Raw genomic sequence first — 6,618 nt, 5'->3', positions numbered from 1 at the left:
CTGTGCCTTCCGTTATACATCAGAAATGGGATTTCAGGGATAGATGACAGGGTGGGGTTAAAGATGGTTTTTTTGAAACTGGCCATTGATTCTTTGTCCTCCTTATGAGGACATCGGAGGTGCCCAGTCATGAAGTGGCAGCACAGGGAGGGCCTCGTGGTGGATCTTGCTCCAGAGGTGAGGAGAGCCACTGGTCTGGCCTGGCTTGGGATGCTAGAGTAGAGGAGCTAGGACTGGACCTGCAGAGATGGGGCAAAGGAGATGCAGCCAGTGTGAGGCCTAGAGGGGCCATCTGCAATCCATCATCCGAATGCCTGAGACTGGAACAGAAGAAGGTGGGCTGCAGAGGGTGGTCCTAGGGCTTAGGAAGCCAAGCCAGGGCCCGGGACTGTTCCTCAGAGCGGGGCAGGGTTTAAAGCAGTGAAGAGAGGGGCCTGGAGGGCAGTGAGCAAAGTGCAGAAGAGGAAGGAGACTGCGAGGAGGGGTTGGGACAGGGCCCAGGTAGCAGGGGCCAGCGAAAGGTAGCGGCAGAGATGGGACCCAGTGACAGATCCCAGGAGTTTAAAGTGAGGGCCCAGAGGACAAGGGATGGAGAGAAGGACAACTTTGTTAGGCATCTGGTGATACCGGACATTGCTTACCTGGTCTTGTGATTATCCCACCAGCCCTCAAAAGTATCTGCAGTTGGTCATTTTCTAGATGTGGCTCAGAAAGGCTGAGAAACCTCAGCACAGTCCTGCAGCATCTGAGCCAGAAGCCAGATTAGAAGCCAGGCCTGAGCTAAGGGCACTGACCTGAGACTGGCTGCCACTGAGCCCCGTTTGCCAGCTGGTGCCTGCTCTCCGGTACCTCGAAGACTGGATGCTTTGGGGTGGCCCCATCATTCCCAGGGCCCCCTGCTTCCCACTATGGCCTCCACCACCTTAAAGGAACTGTCACCTCTCCTGTCCCAAGCCTGGCCTGGAGAGGGGCTGCAGAGAGGGGACCCCAAAGTAGAAAGCCAGGAAAACCCTGTGTTCACGGCCACCTGTCTTTTCAGGGTCCCCGACATGAGGACCTAGGCACATTTGTTGGCCTTTTCAACAGATCACTGGACTGCAGCTAGGGGTGTGGTCAGCAATGAAGCCCCCTGCCCAGCATACATGGGGTTCAGTGTGCACATACGGGCACACACACACATCCTTAAGGGTCTTGGTTGTGTTGTACCTTGGATCCTTGAAGAACAAGTGCAGGGATTTGTGTTTTATTTCCATGATGTCCTGCCAGGATTTAGAGCCGTATCTGGCTTACAGTGGATGCCTAAAGATATGTTTCTTTAATGACTGAATCAGGTACCTGTGGAACATTTAGGAGACAAATTCAGGAAGTAGCTGAAGATTCGAGACTGGGTTCACTTCAGATTCAGTTCTACATAAATGCCTGTAATTGATTCCTGGAGAGAGCCAGGGAGCAGGGGCCAGGCAGGTGACATCAGGAGTAGAGCAGGTGGAATGTGGCTTTCTTTCAACCCAGACATCCTGAGCATATTAAACACTATCACTTCACAAGGAAGTGAAGCCCTTTCGGTCCATCTTCAATTTCCGTGGATACAGGTGACCAGGAGCACAGAGCCCAATGGCAGTTGCTGCTGGGGACCTGTCGGAATCGCAGCCCTTGGCCTGAACCAAGGGCTCATGTGAGGATGCCAGGCCATGCAGCCAGGTCTGCCAGTTTGTCCACAGCATCCACAGGGTCAGACTTTTGTGCAAGAACTGGATTTTTAATATTGGCAACTGTTTCTTTTTTTAAATCCTATTTAAAAAATAATAGGTATGAGCCAAATGCAGTGTGAGGACAGCTAGGGCCTGAGCACATAGCATTGAGAGCCCTGGAACCAACTTGGAAACCCTGGGCAGGAGAGGCAGAAGGTGCCGCCGGGGGAGGGGGTGGATGACAGCCTGCAGGGAGCTCTGGAGCGGGGAAGCGGGCAGCGCAAGAGTGTTTCCAGAAGTTGCCAACAATGTCAACCCGGCAGATAAGGCTGAGGAGTCCCCATGGTATTTTGTAACAAGGTGACATTTGCCAGATCAGTTTAGCTGAGAGCTGGGGTGGCTGCCAGGGTTAAAGAGAAACACGAGGGGGGAGAAGGGTGAGGACGTGGAAGAGAGTGCAGACAGCTCTTTCAAGAGGCTTGCCTGTGGTGGGCCAAGAGGAGGTCACTGTCAACAGAGCAGCCAAGACAAGACAGGGAGGAAGTGGGAAGTGGCTCCCACGCCTGAGAAGTTGGTGGCAGGAGGCTATGAAAAGATAGGGTGAAGAAAGCCAGGTATGGTGGCATAGGCCTGTAACCCCAGCACTCAGGAGACGGAAACAGGAGGATTGTGAATTCAAGCCCAACTTCAGCTGGTAGTAAGACATTCCTCTCAAGCAAAACAAAAAGCTGCGTGGAGGGGTGCAGGCCAGTCATCTCAGCACTCACAGGCAGGAGGGTAGCAAGTTCAAGCCCAGCCTGGGGAATTTAGCAATTTAGCAAGATTCTGTCTCAAAATTTTGAAAAGGAATGGGGCTATAGCTCAGTACAAAGGCCCTGGGTTTAATCCCCAAACCACACCAAACAAACAAACAATCTTACGGGCTACCTCCCTCTGTATTCTATATGCTGAGAAACAAAGCAATCACATGATACTTAATTATCCTCTCTTTAAAAGTGGTACCTTTTTGTGGTACTAGGGATTGAACTCAGGGGCGCTCTGTCACTGAGCTACATCCCTATCCCTTTTTAAAAAATTTTTTCCCTTTTTAAAATTTATTTAAGACAAAGTCTTGTTAAATTGGTCAGGCTGGCCTTGAGCTAGTGATCCTCTTGGCTCAGCATCTGGAGTAGCAAGGATTAAGGTGTGTGCCATTACACCTAGCAAGAGAAATGTTTTTTGGTTTTCTTTTTTGTTTTTGTTTTTTGAGACAGTCTTGCCTTGTAGTTCAGGCTAGCCTTAAACTCAGTATGTAGCCTAGGCTGGCCTCAAACTCATGGCAATCATCCTGCCTCAGCCTCCTAAACCCTGGGATTACAGGTATGCACCACCACGCCTGCAAGAGGGATGTTATTGAAGGCAGGTTTCAGATAGGGAAACAGGCCTAAAAAAAAATGACCTGTCCAGAGCCACTCACCTGGAATGACCTGTAACTACTACTGCAAAAGTCAAGACACTACCCACTGAATCACCCAGCTGCTCCTGTCCCCTCCCTTCCCTGGGAGCACAGGGCTACAAGGAGCACTGTGTTCCCAAAGTGGGGTACAAGGCTGTGCGGGCGGAGGCTACAGGAAATAGGAAATGAATGTCCTCGTGCCAGGCAGGGAGACCATTAACACCCTTGGAGAGTGCAGTGCCCCCAGCTGAGGGGGCAGAGCCGTGGCAGGGAGCTGAGTGGGCAACTGAAGAGGCAGCAGGAAAGGGGGGCCTTTTCCAGCTCCCACCGGCTTGAGCTCATTTAGAGTCAGCAGGGAGAGCAGCGGTGGAGAGTGAGGGACTGCCTCACAGAACCACCAGAACGGATGGCGCTGTCGCTGCCTCCTCAGCGCTGGGTCCCACATGGCCTCGGTACACACAGGCACACGCAATCCCTAACTTCCTTAGCAGCCTTCTGGGTAGAGAGCTGAGGCCGAGGGCTAAAGCATCGGACCACGGGTCACCCAAGAAGCAGGAGGTGGCCTGAATGCAAAGCCAACTCTAACCTCCTCCTCAGTGCGAGGAGGAGAGGACTTTAGGATTCTGGGGGGTCATAGACAAGAAGCTTGCCGACTGGGAGCATGGGGAGAGCTCAGGAAGCCTGATGCTTGGGACACTGCAGCGAGGATCACTTCAGAAGGATCGGAAAGGACCTCAGAACCACACCAGATCATCTTGCTTAGGGTTGGGGGCACTAGAAGATCAACTCGGGTTTACCCATGTCCCCTGCCACTGATGAAATTAGGAAGAACTGTCACTGCAATTTAAACTACTTTAAGAAACAAAGATAGGGGCTGGGGATTTAGCTCAGCAGCCTAAGTACCTGCCCTGCAAGCAGGCAGTCATGAGTTCGATCCCCGGTACTGATAAAAAGGAAAAAGACAAAAAAAAAAAAAAAAAAAAGAAAAGAAAAGAAAAGGAAAAAAAGATAATTTATTTACATGAAATAGTTAACAGCTTAAGGTGAGGCTGGATCAGGCCAGATCTAGGTACTCTCTTGTACTCTCCATCCCTGGGCTCACCTTGGTTTTCCTCAGTGCTGGCTCTGTTCTTGGGATCCCCCCATCATTGCTAGACACAGGCCTCAGCACGTTAGGCCCACATCTTGCCAGCTCAGCAACCCCAATGGCCAGAGAGAGGTTTTTGTGTACCCCCCCCCACAAGACTGGGGATTGAACACAGGGCCTTTGCACTGAACTTCACTGTAGCACTGTTTATTTTTTATTTTAAGACACAGTCTCCTAAGTGCCTAAGTTACCCAGGCTGGCTCAAACTTGTGATCATCCTGCCTCAGCCTCCCAGAGTGCTAGAATTACAGACAAGTGCCACCACGCCCTCTGAGAGCGCCTTTCTAAATGTTCCTGTAAAAGTCCCAGGGCTGACACTCTCTGGGCTGCCTTGGGTTAGTCATGGTTTTCCTTAACAATAATAATCACCGATCTGACCCACCTGGTTCCCACACTCCCTCTGGAGCAAACAGGAGCAAGGTGCTCAGCAGGTCTGGCCGCAGATGACGGCTGCACTTCTACCCTCCATGCCAGAGACCCCGGCCTTAGACTCCTTCACCAGCCTCAGAGCTTGGAGCCTCCAGAACTACTTCTTACCAAATCGCCTGTCCCTGGATGTGGAAACGGGTGCTAGCAGAAGTAACGGGGGATGTGCGGTGTGCTGAAGTGACACGGGACGGGACGGACATGTAGACTTTGCTGCTCACCAGCTGAGTGCCTCTGGGCAAGTCACTGCCCTTCCCTGAACTTCAATTTTCCCCCACTACAAAATAGTAACAGCAGCTAACACATCCAGAACACCTACAATGTGCCATTACCATTTAAGCATCTTCTAGAGACTTTTTAAAAATCTCCTAGCTAGGTGGGGGCTGCAGCTCAGTGGTAGATTATCTGCCTTGATTTCATCCCTAGCTCTGCAAAAAAGAGAAAAGAAAGAAAGAAAGAAAGAAAGAGAGAAAGAAAAGAAAAGAAAAAAGAGAAAGAAAAGTCCTCATACTAGTCTGAGGTCACAGCATTAGCAGCATGAGGGCGGGGCAGGAAGCTTGTCAGGAGCAGAGCAAATGTGAATGAAAGGGCCCTGCACCAGGGGTGGATGTCTGGGGAGGCCTTATGCTCTGATGAGGGGCTTTTGAAGGTGTGCTTGGTAGGCTCTTGTAGAGACAAATAGTATGGAAGCTATAGAGAAGGCTTCGCCAGCTGATGCTGCGAAAGTCCTGTGGCCCACCTGCCTCCCCTCCACCTCACTTCCAAAGCTCTGAGAAGCATGGGGAATACAGAATTTGAAGGTGGGGGTGGAGGGCAAAGTTGCCAGGAGAACCGGAGGAGGTTTCCCATTTTCTAAGCTTCCATACAGTCCAATTTATCCTCACAACAGGTCCTCAAAGGGAAACTCAGAGAGGGGAGATACTTTAGCCAAAGTCACACAGCAAGGAACCCATTTCCAGATGCAGATCCTCCCTTTGTTAACTTTTTCACACCAGCACCCCGAAGCCATTGGACCAGCCTGTCAGTGTGTGGGGGGAGTTCTGGGGGTGGCAAAGAACGTCATGTCAGTGACTTGAAGGATGATCAATGCTGGGACGTGGCAGATGTGAAGGCCTGGTAGGAGGACTTCCACCAACCAGCCACCTACCAAGACTGGGGTGTGTGCATTTCAGAGGTATCTGGTGGCTGGAAAGAGGTAGATTCTCAGAGGACAGACTGACTAGTGACCATCCATTCCCCCAGTCCAGGAAACTGAGGACTATGGTAGCTCCACTGAGTTTAGTTTTCAAAGGGTCCCGGAAGACCTTAGCCAGAGCTGTCAATGCCAGCGAACATGGGGGAGGGGTGGAAGACAGAAGACAGACGGGAGACGAGACGTGTTTGTAAAAATCCTGACGAATTGTAAGCTGGAGATGATGTGAAAGGGCCAAGGGTTAGCAGTGGGCTCTAGGTTGTACAAGGAGGGATCCCCCTTGATTCTCTGAAAACAGGGAGAACTGGGTATGGGTTTTATGGGAAATGTCTTCTTGGCAGTTTTTCTACAAATCCTGAACTGCTCTGTGTCTTCTCCGCCTAGTGCTAGGGATCTAACCCCGGGCCTCACACATGGTAGGCAAGAGCTCTACCACTGAACTACACCCAGCCCTAAAACTGTTCTTAAATAGAAATTTTACTTAAAAATACAGATGACAAGAGAAGAAAGAGGGTGTGGATGGGATGAGTCGGTAGGTGGCTAGTGGGGAAGCAGGAATTTGAGGAAGGGAGAGCTTTGAGGATGATGCACACACAGGGCTTCTGCTTTTTTGGATGTGAAACTGAGCAAGCAGGAGGTCGGGGAGGGAGTGGGGGACGAGGGAGTGGGAGGAGCTCTGAGCTAGGGCAAGTCAAAGGAAGAGGAGGGTGCCAAGGCCCGAGATGCC

Source organism: Cavia porcellus, unplaced genomic scaffold (assembly GCF_034190915.1).
Source record: "Cavia porcellus strain 051 isolate PalLab524CR breed Dunkin Hartley unplaced genomic scaffold, mCavPor4.1 scaffold_19, whole genome shotgun sequence".
Classification (NCBI taxonomy): Eukaryota; Metazoa; Chordata; class Mammalia; order Rodentia; family Caviidae; genus Cavia; species Cavia porcellus.
Note: the sequence above shows the minus strand (reverse complement) of the source record.